This window comes from Ornithodoros turicata, chromosome 4, assembly GCF_037126465.1.
Source record: "Ornithodoros turicata isolate Travis chromosome 4, ASM3712646v1, whole genome shotgun sequence".
NCBI classification, from domain to species: domain Eukaryota; kingdom Metazoa; phylum Arthropoda; class Arachnida; order Ixodida; family Argasidae; genus Ornithodoros; species Ornithodoros turicata.
This window is the reverse complement of record NC_088204.1, coordinates 28,035,963-28,059,149: the sequence shown is the minus strand read 5'-3', so window position 1 is coordinate 28,059,149 and position 23,187 is coordinate 28,035,963. Positions and strand designations below refer to the sequence as shown.

At 44.3% G+C, this 23,187-nt stretch overlaps 1 long non-coding RNA gene across 1 annotated transcript; it reads left to right on the top strand.

The window, feature by feature from the left end:
- Positions 1–7,219: 7,219 nt before the first annotated feature.
- Positions 7,220–14,546, top strand: LOC135392877 (uncharacterized). The gene is made up of 3 exons (XR_010422277.1): positions 7,220–7,399; positions 9,228–9,425; positions 14,032–14,546. It is a non-coding gene; the product is annotated as an uncharacterized LOC135392877 (long non-coding RNA).
- The last annotated feature ends 8,641 nt before the right edge of the window (positions 14,547–23,187 follow it).

Below are 23,187 nucleotides of genomic sequence, written 5' to 3'. Positions count from 1 at the left end.
GCAGCGTGAGAAAAGTTTGTCATGCTTGTTATGTGGAGCATGTTCGAAAAAATGCAGCTCCACATATGGTCTTCAAATTGCAACAGGACTATTTGGAGCTTGAAACAGTTGTGATTTTGTCATTTTGGCCCTCGTGTACCCAGTCTGTGAAACGCAAACAAAAAAGTCTAACACGATATGCTTTTGTAATGAAGATCACTGATGATGAGTAAAGAGAATATACGAGTTCAAGTTTATTCAATATTTTATATTATTCATTATATTATTCAACGTCTTATGTCAAGTTTATACAACATCAAGTTTATTCAAGTTCAAGATTTATTTCTTGCACTTATGCGTTTCAGGATACAATGAACGTGCAGGGAGGTCGCAAAAGGCTACATTTATTGTTTTGTGACCTTGCTACAATGGCAATATATATTTTAGGAATGACAATGATCAGGTACGCTCTCTAAATTTGTAGCACTCAATTTTAGGTTGGAATGAGCAATGAATAGCAACTTCCATCCTGATATTTTCTCATATATGCTAAATTTTAAATTTAATGTGATCGAATATGTGGTAATATAACAATAATATATAAGAATATAATATGTGATAAATGAATGTGATCAACAGTAGATGTAAACAACATGAGTAGCCAGAGAAGCAGGAGGAGCACGTTGCAAAAAATGCAGCTGCACATCTGAAACTCCAATCATTATCATCGTCATCTAAAAGGGAGTGTGGTAGCACTGCCGTGAAACCAGGCACAATTTCTGAAGATCTTCTATGACACTTTCCGCAGTTTGCACACTTTTCTGCAGCGTCAGACACTCTCATAGGAGTTACTTTTCAGTAACGGTGACTCCCATCTTACATTTTAATGTGCGAGGGCTCCCTTGCACTACACATGTACGGTTTCCAAACTGCAACATGACGATTTGGAGCTTGAAACTCGAGCCCTGGTGTACCCTGTCTATGAAATGATACCAACTGAATCATGTCTGAAACGTGATGTTTAATGGAAGATGGCTTTCTTGGTTGTGCGTTCTGCGTGACAAAGATGTAACACGGTATGCTTTTGTAAAGAAGATAAGTGATGTTATGCTCTATGAATGAAGAGAATATACATTTTTCAAGTTCAACATTTATTCTGGCATATACGCATTTCAAGATACAATGAATGTGCAGGGAAGTGACAAAACAATACATTTATTGTTTTGTGACCTCCCTGCAATGACAATATATATCTCAGGAATGACAATGTACACGTACACTATGCAAATTTGTTGCACCCAATTTTCATACATGCTGAATTTTAAATTTTTGTTTTGCTGCCTATGTGTTCAGTGTATTACAAATTGCTTAATGCAAACAAGACTTTGTTAATTTCAAGCTTTTTGCTCCCATCTAAGATATTCCTATCCTGGAGGAACTGCCACTTCGACACCATAAAATATTCAGTAGGTTTCACTCTGGCAGGCCCTGCCACTGCAAATTTCCTGAATTGAAACCCTTCAAACTGTGTCATAATCTTAAATACGTCAATATTTCTGCAAGTAGTTGACATGCTCGATGACACTCCTCCTGCAGCTAAGGCAACTAAAAAAAAGAGTTCCAAGAGGCCGAAGGTAAACCTACAGCTGCACGAGTGTGATCAACAGTAGTGCATTCTCAATAAATAATTTTCTTCTTATAGCGTACATATGCATGCCTATTAACTGGAACAATTATCACAGTTCCCTGACAAGTTTTAATTTCTGAGAGTGTACTGTAGAGGCTGCTTAGATCAACAACAGTTCATACAAGGTATTATATACTGTGAATGCCTTTAAAAATCCCATGTGACACACATGCCTTTACTTTATGGAGGTGCTGTGGTAGTCAAAGTTTGTGGGCATTACGCAGGTTCTGCACCCATTTCTTGAGTATGTTGAGGCAGCTGTGAAGTAACCTGCATTGATGATGATTATTCCAATTTTTATGGTGCATCGACAACAAAAGAAATAATACATCAGAACATTGGTTTGGGTGCAACCAGTTAAAAATGAATATGTTGTTTAATAAATGCATTGAACAAATGTTAAAACATCAGTTTTAAACATGGTTTACAATCCCTGTATCTTCTAAAAATTAAAAAGATTAAAAACTATTCTAAGAAGAAGTACAATCTCTAATTATTTTATTGCTGGGTGAAGGAGCCTAAAGTCTAAGGTGTGTTTCTGATGTGAACATGTAAGAAAATATGCAGAACTGAGAGAGGCTAACCACAGTGCGTGCACTGAGGTTGTTCCTTCCTGTAAAGTAGAAACCAGTGGATGAGGAACGTGATACTTACCTGTACACCCAGCCGTATCACACTGCACAGATAATTTACTGGGTAGCCCTCATGACAAAACCTGTATTGAGAGACCACTTTTGCCTTAAAAACTGCTACAAATAGCACGACACGCTACAAATTATTACTATCGCAACAAGCTGACGATACAGCTCAGACACAAAGGCGTTATTCAAGTCGCGCCACACCACCGTTACGTAGGATTCTTTGTCACAAATCAAACCAAGGCACAAAACAATACCAATACATGAAAAAACGTGACAATCGTGGTCTCATTATGACGTAATACCGAACTTGTGCGTGAAGGTAATTCAAAGAAAGGAATGTGGCACTTGGCCACTTGCTTCCGCAGAGAACACCGTGTACCATGCTAGCAATGCATGCAAAAAAGCGCTCGAGTGCTCGCACATATATTGATGACAACACTACCTGTGTAGTGTAACGTGTTCTTTCAAGCATATTATGCACTCAAACTGTATTTGCCGCCGGGTATAATGCAAGTGTGCTCGATTGAACGTCGGAAGAGCGATCAAGCAACCTGCATCCAGTGCTCGTTTTGGGCAAAAAAAACACTTCATAATGGTCAACTAAATATACAGAATGGACGCCTATTTATTCCTCGATAAAGAGTGACTCACCTGTATAAATTTAGGCCCTGTAACCTTGCCAGTACGGTTGGTACGACCGTAATTGCAAGAAGTTGCCATGATCGCTGCGGCGACTGTTGTGGGTACAGTAAGATGGCGGCCGGTTTCTTCACGCTCGCGCTCCCTATCCGCCATCCAGCCTTTTACAATCGAGATCAGTGCTTTAATATACGGCTCTGTACCCGAGGGAACGCGAGCGCCGCGCCGCGGCCAACAATTGACTCGAATTGACAGAATGTCCATATTGACAGAATGTGACACGCTTCAACCAGAGAGCCACGAAACAACAGAAAACCAACAAGACCTCGTCGCCTGCCTATTCTGGGAAACCGAAACCACATCGACAGAACGGCTCAATCATGCGCAGCGCCGCCTTGTGAAGTGGGAGCAACTAAAAAAACAAAAATCGACAACATCTGGACCACTGATCTCGATTGTAAAAGGCTGGATGGCGGATAGGGAGCGCGAGCGTGAAGAAACCGGCCGCCATCTTACGGTGCCCACAACAGTCGCCGCAGCGATCATGGCAACTTCTTGCAATTACGGTCGTACCAACCGTACTGGCAAGGTTACAGGGCCTAAATTTATACAGGTGAGTCACTCTTCATCAAGGAATAAATAGGCGTCCATTCTGTACATTTATTTGACCATTATGAAGTGTTTTTTTGCCCAAAACGAGCACTGGATGCAGGTTGCTTGATCGCTCTTCCGACGTTCAATCGAGCGCACTTGCATTTTACCCGGCGGCAAATACAGTTTGAGTGCATAATATGCTTGAAAGAACATGTTACACTACACAGGTAGTGTTGTCATCAATATATGTGCGAGCACTCGAGCGCTTTTTTGCATGTATTGCTAGCATGGTACACGGTGTTCTCTGCGGAAGCAAGTGCCACATTCATTTCTTTGAATTACCTTCACGCACAAGTTCGGTAGTACGTCATAATAAGACCACGATTGTCACATTTTTTCATGTATTGGTATTGTTTTGTGCCTTGGTTTGATTTGTGACAAAGAATCCTACGTAACGGTGGTGTGGCGCGACTTGAATAACGCCTTTGTGTCTGAGCTGTATCGTCAGCTTGTTACGATAGTAATAATTTGTAGCGTGTCGTGCTATTTGTAGCAGTTTTAAGGCAAAAGTGGTCTCTCAATACAGGTTTCGTCATGAGGGCTGCCCAGTGAATAATCTGTGCAGTGTGATACGGCTGGGTGTACAGGTAAGTATCGCGTTCCTCATCCACTGGTTTCGACTTTACAGGAAGGAACAACCTCAGTGCACGCACTGTGGTTAGCCTCTCTCAGTTTTGCATATTTTCTTACATGTTCACATCAGAAACACACCTTACACTTTAGGCTCGTTCACCCAGCAATATAATAATTAGAGCTTATAATTCTTTTTAGAAGAGTTCTCCATATTCTTTTTAGAATAGTTTTTAATCTTTTTAATTATTAGAAGATACAGGGATTGTAAACCATGTTTTAAACTGATGTTTTAACATTTGTCCAATGCATTTATTAAACAACATATTCATTTTTAACTGGTTCCACCCAAACCAATGTTCTGATGTATTATTTCCTTTGTTGTCGATGCACCATAAAAATTGGAATAATCATCATCAATGCAGGTTACTTCACAGCTGCCTCGACATACTCAAGAAATGGGTGCAGAACCTGCGTAATGCCCACAAACTTTGATTACCGCAGCACTTGCAGAAAGTATGTGTCACATGGGATTTTTAAATGTATTCACAGTAGATAATACCTTGTATTAACTGTTATAGATCTAAGCCGTCTCTACAGTACACTCTCAGAAATTAAAACCGTGAGAACCGTGATAATTGTTTCAGTCAATAGGCATGCACATATATGCTATAATAAGAAAATTATTTCTTGAGAATGCACTTCTCTGGCTACTGGTGTTGTTTACATCTACTGTTGATCACATTCATTTATCACATATTATATTCTTATATATATTATTATATTATAACACATATTTGATCACATTAAATTCAAAATTCATCATATATAAGAAAATACCAGGAGGGAAGTTGCTATTCATTGCTCATTCTAACCTAAAATTGAGTGCTACAAATTTAGAGAGAGTACCTGTCCATTGTCATTCCTAAAATATATATTGTCATTGTAGCAAGGTCATAAAACAATAAATGTAGTCTTTTGTGACCTCCCTGCATGTTCATTGTATCCTGAAACGCATAAGTGCAAGAAATAACTTGAATAAACTTGATGTTGTATAAACTTGATATAAAATGTTGAATAATATAATGTATGATATAAAATGTTGAATAAACTTGAACTTGTATATTCTCTTTACTCACCATCAGTGACCTTCTTTACAAAAGCATATAGTGTTAGATATTTTTTGTTTACGTTTCACAGACGGGGTACACGAGGGCCAAAATGACAAAATCACAACTGTTTCAAGCTCCAAATCGTCCTGCTGCAATTATCCTGTTGCAGATCATACGTGTGTAGTGCAAGAAGGCCCTTGCACATCAAAATGTAAGATGGGAGTCACAGTTAATGCAAAGTGGTTCCTATGAGAGACTTCGATGCTGAACAAAATTGTGCAAACTGCGGAAGGTGCCATAGAAGATATTCAGAAAGCGTGTCTGGTCTCACAACGGTGCTAGGACGCTCTCTTTTAGATGACGATGATACTCATTGGAGTTTCAGATGTGCAGCTGCATTTTTTCGAACGTGCTCCACATAACAAGCATGACAAAGTCAGCACTGGATAGCAGGCCCCCGTTCCTAAGCAGCTTTGCTCACGCTGCAGTTGTATTCAGCAAAAGCATGTGAGTACTCGAGAAGGAGATTCAGTTTGGCACAACTGCGCCTGCAAATAATCAGAACAAATGAAGGAAGAAACAAACAAACATAGAAGGGCTGTACTTCAAAAAGAGGTAAATCTTGTGTCTCAAGGAGGTGTTACCACTTTTAAGTAACTTAATTGATTAAGCTTACATCACTACCTGATTAACTGTCCTAACGTGCGTGTTCTAATTGCGTGAAGCAATTAAATCACGCTCACAACGTATTTGGGCTGCTTCGGTATGTCCATATTTGCGAGGCAAAGCACCGCAGTCGTTCACTAAAAGACACTTTCTGCGGCGGTGCTTGATATAAATCATACGAAACCGATACACGGCTAAAACAACGGCTGTGATTCTACAGAACGATCTCTTTCTGCCATGCGAGTATGTCCTTTCCCGGACCGTTCTTTATGGAACAATTTTTGTCCAGAACGCAGCACGGGATATTACATACATGGTGGTTGTTAACCTCACATCGTTTCTTGTTGAAATATTGGCTGGGAAACGTACTGTAGTACAATCCCCAGCGCTGCACTGCTGTGACGGTCTAGTTTCGGAATGCAAAACATAACGTAATTAAGAATCGAACGGCAGGACACCTGTGAAACACTGTTAGGATACATCAGTATACTGGCACCTTACAAAATTGTGTGATGACAAGCAACGATCAACGCCTGCAGCGCTATAAATACTCACAATCTCCGTTGCCTCCCATTGTTTTCTATGGGCGCACACTGCGCTTTAGGGCCTCCCAACATGGCGGCCCGAATGCACGCCTCTCCCCCGCGAGCCCCTCTCCCATGCGCCATCCAGCCTTTATAGATAGAGATCAGTGATCTGGACAGACATAAGTGACAATGTGTATTTTTGTGTGTGTGTGCACGTTTTTATCTAATTAGTTTTATTTTTGTCTATTTTTTCGCACCTGTGAACCTATTTTTGGGATCTGCCCTGTATCAAAAGGGATTAGGTGCACGGTACTCTACTCTACTCTACTCTACTCGATAAATTGGGACGTCGTTTTTCAGCGGAGTTCGGTCTCCTTACTTCTCCCCCGTGCGCGCGCTACACCTGCGTAATGTTATTTTGTGTCCGAAGTAACTTGGGAATAACTCGTTCTTTTTTAAGTAACTCAGTAACTGCGAGCTACATTTGAGGCTGTAGAACTTTGTTATTGACTTAGTTACATTTTGCACATGGTAACTTGTAACGAGTTCTTTTGACGGGTAACTTCTCAATCTATGGAAATAAGCCCTTGCTCTTCCACTAATTTAGAGACGCAGGCAGACATTACAGATTTGAAGGAAAAATGTTCAAGAAACTGAGTTTTGAGTGGCTACCGATTTTTAGCTCTAGCTACAGATTTTTCGACCTCGGATCTACAGATAAATTTGTTTTACGTGTGGCAACACTGGTCTCATGGCGTTGTCAACAGCGTGGACTGTCTGCATTGCAAAGAATCGCGGGAGATTTTGTACTGTAAAAAGAAGCTGCAGTGTATTTTGTGTTGGCATTTTGGCAACCGTTCAAGTAGGCGTCAGAGAGGACACATGTGTCGGAGCGTTTTTTTTTTTGTGTCGTCAAAAGCAAAGGTATGTATCGAAATGTCAACAGCTCGGAACACGAGTTGTCCGCTAGCGTTCACGTCTTAGAAAAGTTACGAAAGCTACATACGTTTCTTGTAGCCATGTAAAAGACACCTTAAGTTATTTCATTGACTCAATGTTATCCTCTCGGGCGCTGTTTCAATGCAGTAGCGTCGTCGTGTGAACGTAACTTTACGAAAACTCGTCGATTGAAACAACGTATCGCGCATTCACAGTGCAGTTCATAGTCTGGCTAGAATGCAGTAACCCGAGTCACTTGACGCAGTCCGTTTATTTTCTTATTCATCTGTTCTTTTTTTTTCCTTTTCTTTTTTGTAGGTGCACTCGCTTGACAAAAATCAATTCACACAACTGGCGTTGAGGCGTCGCTGATATAGCTGTCTTGCGACGTAAAGACGCCATTCATATCAGCAACAATCAGGGATTTCCCTACACCCCCCTGCATTTTTGCACCCCCCCCCCCCCCTGAATTTCCCAGGTGACCCCACCCAGCTCGGCCACGAACACATTCTGGTAGAGAGTCCGGCGCAGCGAATTACATCCCGTATTGTGAAACTTGGGCTGTAGGACCACAATCATGCAGATGAATGTACCATGCATTTGTCCAAAATCATTTGAAAGTGACTGTTCAATGCATATATTGCGAGCATATACGAGCAAAAATGCCTGCAGGCACGCAAACTCAATGTGGATCATCACCATTTGCGATTTGATGATGCATCTTAATGTTGAAATGCCGTTAATAATGAATCTGCATTCTAATGTACTGTGTTCTAACGTAATAACATGTACAAATAAAACGGGAAAACTGTGCAGTGATGTCACAATTGTGCCACGATTCTTTCTGTGTCTAAGAAAAATTCCTTAAGTGGAACCTTCACCAAGCATAACCCCCCCTCCCCCACCCTGAAAGCTCGGCACCCTGCAGCAGTGAATTTCTGGGGAAATCACTGGCGGCAATGTATTAATTGCCATCCATCTTGTTCTGAAGCCCTCACTGAGGCGCTGTTGTATTTATTGATCATCTGCTTTGATGCCCATTCCATATTAGGTAAGGATTTGATAGTGCTCTGACAATAGCACGCGTGCGCATGGTGCGATAATCGATAGTAGACTTTTACAGATAAATAATTGAAACACGAAAACAAATTAAATGAGTGCCAATGACAGGAAAGGTGCAGTCATGCAACAGATCTCGGTCGGTCATGTAAGAATGTGCAACTTTCGCATGTAGTTCAGCTCCATTAAAGGTGTTGCGACACTTTCTCTGATGTGTTGAAGCATAATATATATGCATGGTACTCATTATGAGAACACAGTGGAAAAAATAATTTTTCCTTTCGCTAGATTGGTTCGGAAAATAGGCGCAGCCACAAAACGACGACCCACGGTGTGACCTCACGGACCCCTCTCCCCCATTTGGCTTGGGAGATGCGCGTCTTCCCTCGCTGCTCCTGTGTGACGTCACCGATGTCGCTTCTTCGGGGCCGTTTTTCTCAGTACCTGCTCACGTCATGGACCTGAAAGCTTGAATATGGGATGTTGTTGAGTGATAGAATAGTTTTTCATATTTATCTGGGAAAGCTGGAAACCAACTGTCACAACACCTTTAACTCGGACTCGAGCTAAGTTCTGTGTCATAATTTAGATGACATTTCATTGCACTGGCAAAGGCTCCGGATTTGTTATGACATGTAAATAACATTCGTTAATGTAATTTGGTTTAATACATTTCGTGTTTTTTTGAAGCTCTGCAGCATGACACACAGTTGTCCATGACTTCAGCACACTTTTGTTGAATCACTCGTTGAAGGTACCCAGTGCAGTTGCGCAGCGTGCAGCTGAGAGATGCAGACCGCCTGGGAATGGTCAGCTGTGGGACGTCCTACTACCATGTGGCAAGAAGTGGTACATCATAATGGAAGTAACCTGTAATATCAATGATCTGGAAACATCTGTACATGGTACAAGGTGATGCCATTGAGATGCTTGAATGGCTCTGTATGCACAGGTAGATATTCTCTTTTTTTACTTTTGGGCCATGACGACAGGTCTGTTGTCAGTAACCCTTGCATTCATAGTTGCATGAATAGGCATTGCCCTACCCCCAAAAAGAAAACATACATGAGCTGTGGGATGGGCTATAGTGCACATACAGGCACAGTTTTGCTGGATAGTGTTTTGCAACTCATTGTATCGATACAGGGAAAACATTACACCTTTGGTAGCATGTGCACTCCGTTCTGCCTCTGCTAGCAGAAACAATGGAATATAAACGACTTTTGGTTATACACGAAAGAGATTACTGCGTTATCTACTCTGACATCTGTATAGTAACTATGGTAATGTACGGTAACGCCATCCTTAGTAATAGCTTTTGCCTCCTAGTCTAGGTTAGAGCTGCTGTTTGAATATCACTGACTTATGGGTAGGGTTCCGCGTTTTCGGTTTTAATCGAAAAACGTATGCCGGGTAAATTTTATCTCATTTGGTTTTATTCAAAAAACATCGAATACGAGGAACATTCCAGGAACCATGACAGATAAATTGCTGCACATGCCCAGCTTAAGATTCCAACATTCCAAGCAGACTTTCCTCTATTACTCTTCTTTTCTTGGTATTTGCCATTGTTGGATGACCTGTGACCACATTGAGTGTTCCAGGGTCAATCCTTTTGTCCCGGATTGGGTGCGCTGGTCGGAATCTCATTCTTCTGCCATTGTAGGTGCCCCACCGCGCTTGTTAACATTTTAGGGACGTGACGTCAAGTAGAATCTCAGTCACCGGCCTTTAGATATTTAGTGGAGAGGTTACGACAGTACATACATAGGGCCCTCAGTTTTCGGGTAAAACCTGATGAAGCCCGTTTTTACCCCCCGATTCACATCAAAATAGTTTGGGTTTAACCCGATAAAACCCGTAAACCGGGCTTGCAAAAGTGCAAACCAAGGCCTTGACCCGCACCCGACCGCGCCGCGTCCTGCTGGTGAAGTAAACAAAACACGTCGGCTTTATAGACGCTTGCATGCAGGTCCGATTTCTGACGTGAGAAATGTTCCTTTGGTAGGCGTCACCATTTGAAAGTTGGCTTCACCTAACACTTCCGTGTATTGCGGTCAAGCCCACTTCAACGAATGCTTAGTGTTGCTATAAGTGTACGTTTGTAGATTTAGCGGAACTTTTCGATTCATTTATTTGTGTTACGGGAAAGCCATCTTTAACCTATGACATCATACACTTTGTTTAGTGATATATTAGGTTAGATTAGTGCGGCTGTGGCAGCTTGCCTCGCACTCCCAACTTCATTATCGAAGCGGCCATGGTCCTATTAATCTAACCTAACTTCACTAAACTAACCTAAGACATCATCAACTTGGTTAGTTTAGTGATAAGTTAGATTAATGGGGCCATGACAGCGTCCCTTGTCCCTCAAAATCCGTTTCAATAATGAGGTGAAGCCGTCTTGCAGAATGGCAACACCAGCCAAAGTAATACCCTGGTTTCGTACCAAAAATGCTCTGTGTTTTTCACACCCGAAGAAATGTAGTCTGCTCCATGAAAGCTTGTGTCGATAACTAAGTTGAAAACTTCAGTGTTGGATTTTTGTACTGTTAGTGCTTCCCTGGACGTCGACGAGACCCTTTCTTGTGCTGTTACCATAAACAAAATACAGAAACCGACACTGAAGATCTTCAGTGTCGGTTTCTGTATTTTGTTTATGTGATATAGAGGACTTGACTCCCCTCTTCGTATACGCTTGTGCAGTTACCAAAAATAGTAAAGGAATCGGGAAAAATCACGCCAAACAGCGAAGAAACAGAGTTAAGCAACGCTCGGCGTTCCTTGAAGTGGGTTTGCCCGCTATACACGGAAGTGTTAGGTGAAGCCAACTTTCAAATCTTGTAGGGAGTATCTTGTATCAGCAAAGTACGCGGAGTTGTAAAGAGCATGCAGCAACAGCCCACGATATACGAGAAACCCCACGCGAGCGCGAGCATGCTCTCAACGCTCATCGATGGATACAGTGGTTATAGAGTGAATTATCTACCAGTCTCTTAGTAAATATTCTTTCACTTAATTTCAACATTCCACAGACTGACCGCTGTGGCATCGCTCATGATCTCAGTTGTATCGGGATGTCTACCCCAATTATTAATTAATTTCAACACATAAAAGTTTTTTTTTTTCCACCCGAAAATGCATCACTTCTCAGTATATCCCCCAATTTTACTCTGTTTGGCAGGTCCTGATATTTACCCCCCCCCCCCCCCCCCCATTTTCGCAAAAAATGAAACCCGAAAACTGAGGGCCCAATGCATACACCTCCACTTTCCATGTACGGCGGTCCTGTCTTTCCGCGACACCCGAGATGGGAAGAAAAAGGAAGAGGGCCTCGGACTACGTTTGCAAAAATCAAGATTTTGAACTCTCAGGCAAGGAAGATGATGTCGTACGCAAGTATTGTCGCGTGACAGTTAATGTGGGTTGCGGCGAGCATATCGGAAGAAGAAGAATCTTGTAACAAACAAGGTGAGCAAACGCCTTCCGGTCATTTCTTGCAGCACTTGTAGAACTCGACTAATGAGTGAGAGGGAGGAGCTGTTTCTTAGAGGCACTTACATTTGGACATGTTCTTAACATTCTCGTACTCAGCAGGTCATTCCTCCTAGCGTTAGACGGGCACAGCACTGCAATTACATTGTAATTGCTATTCACCGATAACTGTCGGTTAAACCAGTTAAGGAAAAACATCAAAAAACTCCGATTTCGCGAAGATCAATAAACATCGAAAAACGTACGCCGAATCCGCCCAGAAATAAACATAGAAAACGCAGAACCCTACTTATGGGTTCTACAGAAAAGGCTGCTGCTCGCAAATGACTGTTGTCTATCATAACAGACCTACATCACGGTCTTCTCCAAAGGGACCTTCTCAAAACCTACGTGCATCAAGGACTGAGTATTGTATATTATCTCCTTTTGAGGGGATAGTGTAAACAAACACCAGTTATTTGCGAAACCAGAGTATTTTTTATTTATTGAACACTGGGGACTTCAGGACAGGAGGAGAAAAAGCCTGACAAGGTTCTGAATCCTCTGCATGCATGCAAATCAGCAGTAGGACAGTTCGCTGCACCCTCAACTAGTGAAATGATTTATTGAAAAACCTTGGTGGCCTCTGCCAACATTTCCGCAAGGAAACACCTGTTATGTCGGCCCATTGTATGAACCGACTACCCCTCTACGGCAGTGTATTATGTCTACCTTGTGTCCGTAAAACCTCTCTTACATGGAATTCACCTACATATGGTACGTTACATTTCTCGCAAAAAATGATGTGCATATGTTGTATGAGTTACAGTTGAAATAATGTTTTTTTTTAATGTGAAATTGCTAGCATTGCTTTGAACTGCCAAACTTATAAGTAAAATAGTCTGGCCACTGACCCTGGTTGTACCTTGCATACTGTTGATCTATTCAACTATTACAGAATCCCTATATTGAGGTTCTCTAAATACAAATTAACATACACAGTAAGGCAGTAATCATATGGCATTATAAAAGCCTTCTTGAAACTATGTAATCCAGAAAAGTGAGTACTAGTGAGTACCTGCTTATTCGTTTTGAGCTGAGCAGTGGCTCGCACCTCTGTGCAGGACAAATTGAACCTCTGTATGCAGTAAGTGGATAAGTCGACTTATCCCCTTTTTACTATATTTGCTGCAGTGACATCTACATACCAGTAAGTACCTGCCAATGAAAATTTAGGACCGTACTGCAATTTATCGACCCGCTACAGGAGGGTAAGAAACAAGAAATGCGTGTGTCAGTGGTGGCGGACAATCATGTCGGGGCCCCTTTTCTCGGTTTAGGATATTTCAACTTATCCCTTTATTGCACACAGAGGTTCAGTTATGGTAAACATTTGTTAAAAAGTATCGTGCTGAAGACTGGGAGGTGGTGGGTTCGAATCCCACCACCGGCTGTGCTGTCTGAGGTTTTCCCTGCAGTTTCCGAAGACTCTCCAGACAAATGTCTGCACCGTTCCCCCTGAAGTCGGCCCAGGACACATACTAACCCCCTATCCCCCACTCCTTCCTGCTATCCTCTCTCCATCTGTCCTCATCTGTACGCCGCTCATAGCCACAGTTGCTTCGCAGTGCTAACACGAAAGAAAAAAAAAAGCTGTTAAAAATATATCGCCTTCAATTTTTAATCAGTGTGGTGGAAGCTTGGTTGTTTTATTCTAGACATAAATGGCATTTGGCATTAAATGTCTGTATCATTTCATAAGTGCAGTGTGAGTACCAGTCTTTGTCGAGCAACCCAAGCCAATTAAGTAGCCAAGTAATCAAGCAGCTTTTTACTTCCTTGTCTATCCAAAAGGGGGGGGAGGGCGAATGGAATATAGTAAAAACATCACCTTACTGAACTACTATCTAGAACGCATGAATGGCATGGATAATACAAAGCCCTCGTTCGTACTGATGGGACATAACTGTACTCATTATATGGTTATCAACATCACTTCAGGAACACCTTGTTTCTAAAACAGATGGGAACGTTTCCTTGCTTGTCAGTTCTTTTGTTCACAGTGCTCCTTCCGTTTAAAACAGGACCTGACACATTATCAGAGGGCGTCCAACTACGCCAACTGGAATCCTGCAGTGACAAGTGTTCAGATTGTGCATCTTCTCCGTGTGATGGGAGAACTGTGCTTTGGCTGTCAGACTCAGACATGACTCACAGTGACTCAGTGAAAGTGACAGTCATGACTCTCGTGAAACTCAGACGGGTGGTGCTCCTGGAGTGTGTCTAGGAAGCTCAATGAAGTGAGGTAAGCAGCAGACCAGGTAAGTCCAGTATTTTTTAGAGTATCTACGATGGAAGCAAATGGATGGTCCTCACAACTTAAGCAACTTGTAGGATCAGATTGGGTTTACCGTAATTTCACGCGTATAAGCCGCACCGCAGATAAACCGCAGGACGCGTTTTTTGGGACGTTTTGAAAATTTTCTGGCAGATAAGCCGCACCCGCAGATAAGCCGCGGCCAATACGAGACGACTGATTTGTGCGACAAAGGAGACCATAGAGAAGGCCATAAACCCTGTGGTCCATACTCCGGGACCGGCACAGTATACAACAAAGGGGGTCAGTTCTGGAGTTCTACCAAGATCGGATTGTGCCCTTGTTGGGTGTTTTTCGTGGGCTGATGGGTCAGTGATCTTCCAGAAAACGTGAATCACTGTCACCACTTTCCTTAAAGCTGCTTGGGGGAATGCACCAGGAAGATCAATCTACTCGAACGTGGACCCGTCCCTGTTACGCACTGTTCGTGCATCGGCAGGGCAGTGCTGTTCCAGAGACACTGTCGGCCCTTTCGTTAAAATCGGCGTATAGGGAAAATACCAGGAAAAAATAGTCATCAGATAAGCCGCACCGGTGGATAAGCCGCAGGGCGCCCGTGAGAAAAAAAAATCACGCATAAGCCGCGGCTAATACGCGTGAAAATACGGTAGTTTTGTTCCTTTATTTCTGTGTTGTGAAAGGGGGAATCCTAGACTCCTTTGGCAACACGTTGCAGCGCTAGGTACTCTGTAACCGTTTGAAAGTACGCCATTCGTGCAGGACATCTATGACATCGATCACTGCAACTGTGCTAGATATTGGGCATGAGAAGGAATGGCATATATTTATATTGCTAGTACTGTTTTACTAGTTGAAGTGCTAACTTGCGGTACTTCTATCTTATGGTAATTAAGCAGTACTTTGGGGTTCTTGGAAAAATGTAGTTTGCAATAATGCAGTAAAATTTAGCTTTCCTATCACTAGGGTGGAGGACTTGATGACGAGTTAATACGAGATAGGCTTTGTTGAAATGCCCGCTTTATTTGACGATGAACTGTTTGCCTACTCCTCTTCATGGCAGTTATAGCAGCTTCTAGTGAAGGAACGCGTGGGTGATGTACGTCTCAGCCTACAGCAAGAAAAAATGCATTGCATATGCTTCATTTGAAGTGGCCCATGTTCAACAATGCAACAGTCTGCAAAGTGACGTATAGCCATAGGTCGGCGCAATCATGATTGCAATGCCTTATCGAAGCCTGATGATCACAATCATGAGTGCGATCACGAAGCACTGGCAAGGCTGCCGCAATCGTGATCGCGCCAAACCTATGCATATACATACCTGCCAACTCTCCCGATTCATCCGGGAGACTCCCGGATTCGGACCGGTTTGTACGATTGTACGGCCGAGAAGCAAATATCCTGGAAAATGCAGTTTCCCTCTCTATATCTCACGCACCTGCTTTTTCTCTGGGCACACAGACGAAAACCTCAATCCAATACCAGCCCAATTGCCATCGGCATCGCTGCCGCTTCCCGGAGCCTCTGTGTTATGGAGTTCAGGGGTTCTGGTCATGGTTCTAGTTCTAGCACTTCTAGTTTCCGAGCATTTCCTCCATGTTTTCGGGCGACAAAGGTGCATTTGCACTAGCTGTTTTGACCTTGCGTACCTCGCAAAGAGAACAGAGACATAGTTTTGTGTCCTCACGTTCTTTTGAGAAAGTGTCATAGCCTTGTCAAAGCTTGGCACTGTTGCGATTCTCGTGCGAGTCAGCTCTCAAGGAAAAGGAGAAGGCAGGGCCCGGTCCAATTGTAGAAGAACGTTTATTCTACATAGCATGGACGAACAAAAGGCGCGAGGTCCTACAGCATCTCGCTTATATACAGAAGAACAAGAAAAGCACAAATATACAATTCATAGTTTATGTCCCGTCGCTTGAGCACGTTCGAGCGATTCTCCCGTGAACTCCGGCCTCATCCTGTTCATCACTCCCGGGGAACTCAAGTCGCAGGATTCCCCCACGAGCCGATCAGGTTACGCTGACCGTGTCTGGGTGGCATTGCGAGGAAACAGTCCCAATCGTAACAGCTCCTCCCCTGCCCGGAAGTCTTGCGATGAGGTGGCAACTCGCGTTGCACCGATGAAGTAAGACGATGGCGTGCTGTATGCAGCAGGCCAGGCTCATGGCTCAGGTGGAGGTAGAACATTCCTTTCTGTCTTGTCGTTTCGCTCAGAGACGCAGGCTCCCTTTCATGGTCCTTAGACGATGAGACAAACTGATGTGTTCACATGGCATACAGCACCACGGATTTCTTTAGCAAGCCTCACGACAACACTCTAGTCAGTGCCCGACCAGCCTTATTCATACACAGGACATTATTACTTTCATGTCAAAAGTACATATTTAAACTTCGCGAAATAAGTAGTGTGGCAATCATTTCCCATATGAGGGAATAACAGACATAAGAAAACCCAACCACACTCACTAAATTTCGTTCATATACGTGTATTTAGATTACCTAAAATAGTTCCCACTTAATAGTTCCCATCCTGTTGTTCCATTCTCTGAAGCAGGTGCTTCTGAAACCTGGCCTTCAGCGCTTGGATGATGCCCTCGTCCATGGGCTGAAGTAGGTGCTTTGTAGATTCACTCCACCTTCTTACTGTCGACACCTCATTGACACCAACGAATGTAGGTGCAATATTTACAGTTAAATCTCGATGTAACAAAGTCTAAAAAATTTCAGAAAATTTCGTTACATCGAGTACCCGGCTCCACGATGTAAGATACTCTCCAAAACATGAAAGAAAGAGCACGGTAAACAGAGAAAGCAATGTTTAATCGTGTCTGAGAACTTAGACGCACATGAGTCATCCGTATACAACTCAGTTACATTCCCAAGGTTGATTCTGTACGAAAGTAGTCCGTTAACTTCGCCTGGGACAACTGCATGAGAGACGGCATAAGGGATTGCTCATACACCCATATCGCATTCACCGCTCGTTCATTGCTTTCCGTACAACAAGCATATCGGCGAAGAACGTCTATAGCATCCATAACTTCACTCGTAGTCGGTAACGGCGGGTCCGTATCGTCATCCTCGTTATCACTGTCTGCATTCCCGCGGACACTTTCGACGATAGCTGCATCTGTTAACTCTTCTGTTGTGGTCACACTGTCGTCTCCAAGGATAAAATCTTCAAACGTGACTTCCTCAGGTACGATGTCTTTCTCCGTGCACAAAGATCTTCAGTATTCAGAAAAATGCACAGAACCTCATCACTGTCAGCGGCGGCTCCAACACCGTCGCTGCATGAGTGGTCTTCCTGTCGGTGAACTCCTGCCTTCCGAAAGCAGTTGACAATAACCTCAACTTTCGTTGCTTGCCAAGCTGCCGACAGCATTTGTACAGCTTGAAGCACCTCAACTTTGAAATCCCTCTTCTGGTGTAAGTTGAACAACAGCCGCTCGATCAGACGGTGTCCGTACGCACACTTGACGCTGTGAATTATGCCTTGATCCAAGGGCTGGATTTTTTAAGTGCAGTTCGCAGGAAAGAACTGCAGTTCCACGTTTTTGAGCTTGGTACCTTCTACATGGTGTGCTGAGCAGTTATCCAATAGAAGACATATCTTCCGTCCAGTCCGCTTCATATCGCGGTCCAGCTCACGAAGCCAGTGTGAGAAGAGTGCCCTGGTCATCCAGGCTTTTAGAGTTGGAAACATACTGCATGGATAGTCGTTTGGCATCCTTGAAACTGTGTGGTCTTTTGCTCTTCCCAATCACGAGAGGGACGCATTTGTCCGATCCATCCATGTTCACGCACAACAGGACTGTCAGACGTTGCTTGCTCTGTTTGCCTCCCACAGCTGTCACCCTTGATAGTCGGCGTCCTGTTCGGTAGCATTTCAAAGAAAAGCCCGGTTTCGTCTGCGTTGTAAATGTCCCTGCTTTTATACCGGGCCAAGATGTGCAGCAATTTGTCCTCAAGCCATGAATTGACTCCACTGAAGTCGGCTGATGCACCTTCGCCGGCAATGACTTTGCCGACTATGCAGTGTCTGCCCTTAAAGCGCTACAGCCATCCTGCGCTCACTTTGAAATCTTCGCACCCTAAAAGACACTCCAAGTCTTTCGCCTTTTGCTGGACTACGGCACCACTCAGTGGAACGTTTCTTGCACGCATGTCAGTAAACCAAGCAAACAGCCTTATCCACGTCGTAGAACGAAGCGGTTTTCAACCGCTTCCTCTGGGCGTTAGTTCCGGACTGTACAGCGTTCATAATGTTTTCTTTGGCCTTCAGGATCGTTGACAGGAACTCTGTGGAATGTTGAAGCGATCAGCTATGTCCTTCTCTCCGCTTTCAACGGCTGTAATGATGGCTAACTTCTCCTGTAGAGACAGGACCTTTCGTTTTCGACACGCACTCATGACAACACACGACAGGAAAGAACAGAAGAGTTATGGAGGGAGGAAGCGACAGGCACCCGAGGAGGCCGAGGGAGAGGGGGAAGGTGACGTGTAAAATGTTGGTCATTGGCATCGCCCAGGACCGCGGGAAATCCCCGAGGAGCGTTTCGCTCCGGTTTGACAAAAGTCCACATTTTTTTTGGAACATCGTCTTGGAAACTTCGTTACACCGAGAAAGAACATGGAAGCAACTTCGTTTAATCGAGCGAAAAGATACATTGAGTTCAATGGGGAAGAGGTTGAGGAAACTTCGTTACATCGCGGATTTCATTACATCGGTGTTCGTTAGATCGAGGTTTAACTGTGCTACCCCATTGTCCTGCCATCTCACTACAGTGACATCACCCTCCCTGGTCACCCTTGAGTCAATGCTGCCACGGCCTTCCCACTTCATTTCTTTTTCGCTCTTGAAGATACAGCCTTGAAGGCGGTTTGAGCGGATCGTCCCAAGCGCCCAAATTCCCAGGTCCTTGAGCTCTCGCAGAAGAGGCACCGAGGTAAAATAGTTATCAAAATAGCATTTGCAGTTCCTGAACCTTGGCAGATGCTCGACCAGCCTCATCACAATTGAGTCACCAAGTCCAATGTGTTTGTGCTCTTCCGACGTCCCAGTCCCTTTCCCTTGATAAAGCTCGAAGTCGTATGCTGTGCCATCTGAGCTGCACCGGATGAACACCTCTACACCCGAACGAAAGAAAGAGAGGACTCCGACTTAACGTAACAAACAAACAAACTTTAAGCAGACGTTTCGCCTGTCATATGACGGGCATCATCAGTGCAAGACTGAGCGGGAGAGCCGACAACCAGTTGCTGCTTTAGGAGATGACAGTATTGTTCTAGAAGGGGGCCACGGTTTTTGTTACAATGCAAGGGATCAGCACGTATGTGCCATGATTCCAGGAGCTTCCTCGGTCCCAGTCTTTGCTCGCATGCCAAGGTCACCGCATTATCGTAGTCGAAACAGTGCCCCGTGTTCCAAGAATGCTCGCTGAGTTCGGTCCTGAGCCGTGTGGCATGTGTTGCGTTCCGGACGTCGCTCTTGTGTTCTTTTTTGCGGGTCCTTCTTTTCCGGCCTGTCTCGCCAATATAGCACGTGTCACAACCTAGACATTGTAGCTTGTACACCACGCCAGACTGGTCTTCTGGGGCGACAGTGTCCTTTGGCTTGGAGATGAGGCTGCGCAGTTTAACGTGCGGTCGGAAGGTCAGACAGATTTTCAATGGAAGTAGCGCCCGGCGGATAGATTCCGAAACGCCTTTGACGTATGGAATTGTGACCCGGGTCAGGCGGGAGCCTCCGGTCCTCATCCTGCGGTTTACGTAGCTGCATACGTTTCCGGGTGTCCTCAATAAACCTGTGTGGGTAGCCTCGCTTGTCCAGGGAAACGGTGATCGTCGTATCTTCACAAGCCTGTAGGTAGCTGCAAGATGACAATTGCTGTGAACGTTGCAATAAAGTTCGCACCACACTTCGCTTGTGTTCCGTGGGGTGATGTGAGCCAAAACTTAGGAAAGTGCCGGTATCGCAAGGCTTTCTGGAGACACACGTATGGATGCTCCCCATACTGTCCCTGCATACACATACATCCAAGAAAGGAAGCTTGCCACTCTGCTCAACTTCATACGTGAAATTGATCGATGATTCAATAGAGTTGAGAACCGAGTGGAATTCATTAACGTGGTCCCTATCTAGGATGACGAACGTATCATCTACGTAGCGGCGGTATAACTTAACTGAGCGGGAGAACCGGATTGGGCGGGGTTGTCGCGGTGGGGGAGAAGTTAACCGGGCGGGGTTGTCGGCTCTCCCGCTCAGTCTTGCACTGATGATGCCCGTCGTATGACAGGCGAAACGTCTGCTTAAAGTTTGTTTGCTTGTTACGTTAAGTCGGAGTCCTCTCTTTCTTTCGTTATGTGATCTCACGGCTTTTGGAGTATTTTCGCACCTTTACACCCTCAGGATTGGGTTTGTTCCACACAAACTGTTTCACCGCTACACGCCCTGTGAACGGGATAATTTGTTCATCAATGCTGTTCTTTTCTGTCGGCTCGTGTTCCAGACATCTCTTTTTGACCGCATCTAGAAGGGGTCGAACTTTGCAAAACCTGTCAGTTGAGTTCTGAGGTGGTGTAGGTTCCGTGACATGTACGGCAGACCGCACCTTGAAAAATCTGTTTACGGTCATTGCCTGTGCAACGCTTGGAATCTGGGTCGCTGGCTGCCAGTACATACAGATTCTGGGAAACTTGAGTGTTCCCATTATCATTAACATGCCAAAAAAAGTCTTGATCTCTTCAGTGGTAGCACCAAGTTCTTCTTCTGAAGTACGCATCGCATAGATGTTAGTGCACCGTGCAAATTCTTGAAACACTTCCTCCGTGAAGTAACGACAAAAATATTCATGTGGCTCAAGCACATCATCTGCTCCCTGGCTGTCACATTCGAACGTTGTGTCCGGAGCAACGAAATCCCTTGCCATCCAGACAATCCGTTCCTTCTGCCTGTTCCTTCCCTCTTACTCATCGTTCTCTTGCGGACTCTGTGACGGTGCAACGAAGTTCGATGGACCCGCCACGCTGCATGTTGTAGTCACCTAAATGGCAAAGCAGTTCCACTGAACCTTTCTTTCTGACAGCACTCACACAGAAGCTAACCAGCGCTACTTACATTGCGGTCTGGCTGAAGCTCCCTGTCTTCATCGTCAGAGAGGCCGACATCTGATGTGTTGCCGTCAGCAATTTGCATGAGAAGCTGTTCTGCGGTAACGTTGTCCAGCCGTCTGCGGTTCCTTGCATGTTTTCTGATGTCTGAGCACAATTAAAAATGCAGCGTCAAGGCAAACAGAAACAGAAACTTCCTTTTACGTCAACGACGCAGTTGTGCCCATGGCGGCACCATGTACACATACATGCACGCAAGAAAGCAGCGAGAAGCTGAATGAAATTGCAGCGTGCATGGAGCTGTCTAACCATTGTAAAATGCTCTCTAACCTCTTAGGAATACTGTACAACGTAAAAATTATCGCTGCAACGCGCAGAATGACAAAAAATGAGTGTTTTTGTATGCCACTCACCCGAGCTCCCGTAGAACACGGAGGCGTTCATCTTGCAACTGAAATTTGTTGCCTCTTTGGCGACGCACTAGACAGATGGTGCTACCTGCCGGTAGCCAATGGTGTACACAGTCGTGCACAGCGTGTCTCGAGCGGAAAAAACCACTGATTCCACTGTAGCTGTATGCATATTGTCACTCATATACCCACATTGGACTGTGTTGGTGTAATGCACTTTTAGCAAACATCGTTTCGTGAGCAGGAGGATTCAAGATAAGACTTCAAGAACAATCGAAGAGCAGTCTTTCACTGTTGAAATCTCACAGAAGCGCCAGCCAACGTGAACTGGCTCTCAGCCATCTGGAACCATATGTTGGAGTTGGCCGCGTAGAATGGAGGCCGTGAAATGCGCGGATGATGCTAAGGGACACTACAAGCATATCTGTAGCTTCAGACGCCATAAATATACGTTAGTCTGGTCAAATCATATGCTGTAGCAGCGAGCGTCAGTATTGCCTTTTCAGGCTACTGATAACCCTCTGATCAATTGGCTGCAATTTCACGGTCAAGTTGAGTGTCAGGAATTCGAGTCAGATAGCTGTCAGTCTGCTGACTTCTCCGTGTCCAGAGCAGTTGTTAACAGGAAACAGGACATTCCTCCTTTGCTTTGCAAAGCAGCGGTACATGTCGCGCAGCCACTGCTCAAAGGCATGTTTGACACGTACGTCGCATCCAGGGTCCTGATATTCTTGAAACAACACAGTGATTTCGACTCGGCGATGACCAGTAGCTTGAGCTTGTCAGTCCCAACCAGAACAGATGTGTTTGCCTCTGATGCAGGCATCCCCAGAAAATGTCAGTGTCTTGTGTGGGAGGAGCTGATAGTACAGCACAGTTTCATCTGTGTTGTTGATGTCTACTGCATCATACTACTCCACGAGGTCCTTTAATCTGGATAACCTCCAGTCAGTGCAGGCAGCATCATCTGTGTCGGGAGACACGCCGACAATAGAACGGTACACAAGTCCGTGACACCTTCGAAACCGATACAACTAACCGCCGCTGCACAAAAATCCTTCCACGTGCAGTTAGGAGGCTGTTTCTTCAGGTTTGACATGTAAAACAATACCGCTTACTGGCAAGTTCGAGCTTCTTGTTTGACGAATCCATGCAAGAAGTATGTCTTCAAGATCCTTGTGCACAGCTGTCTGCATTTTTTTTTTCTCTTTGGTGTGAACTCACTGCCGCTACAATTTTTGACGATCCCAGAGACTGTGCTTTTCGCTATTCCGAACTTCCTTGCAGTTTCCGTCTTCAGCGGCTTTCTGTCTTTCACTTCTTGCAAAATTTCCACCATCTTCAAGAGTGAAAGCGCCTGGGACGTTCTTCTTTTTTTT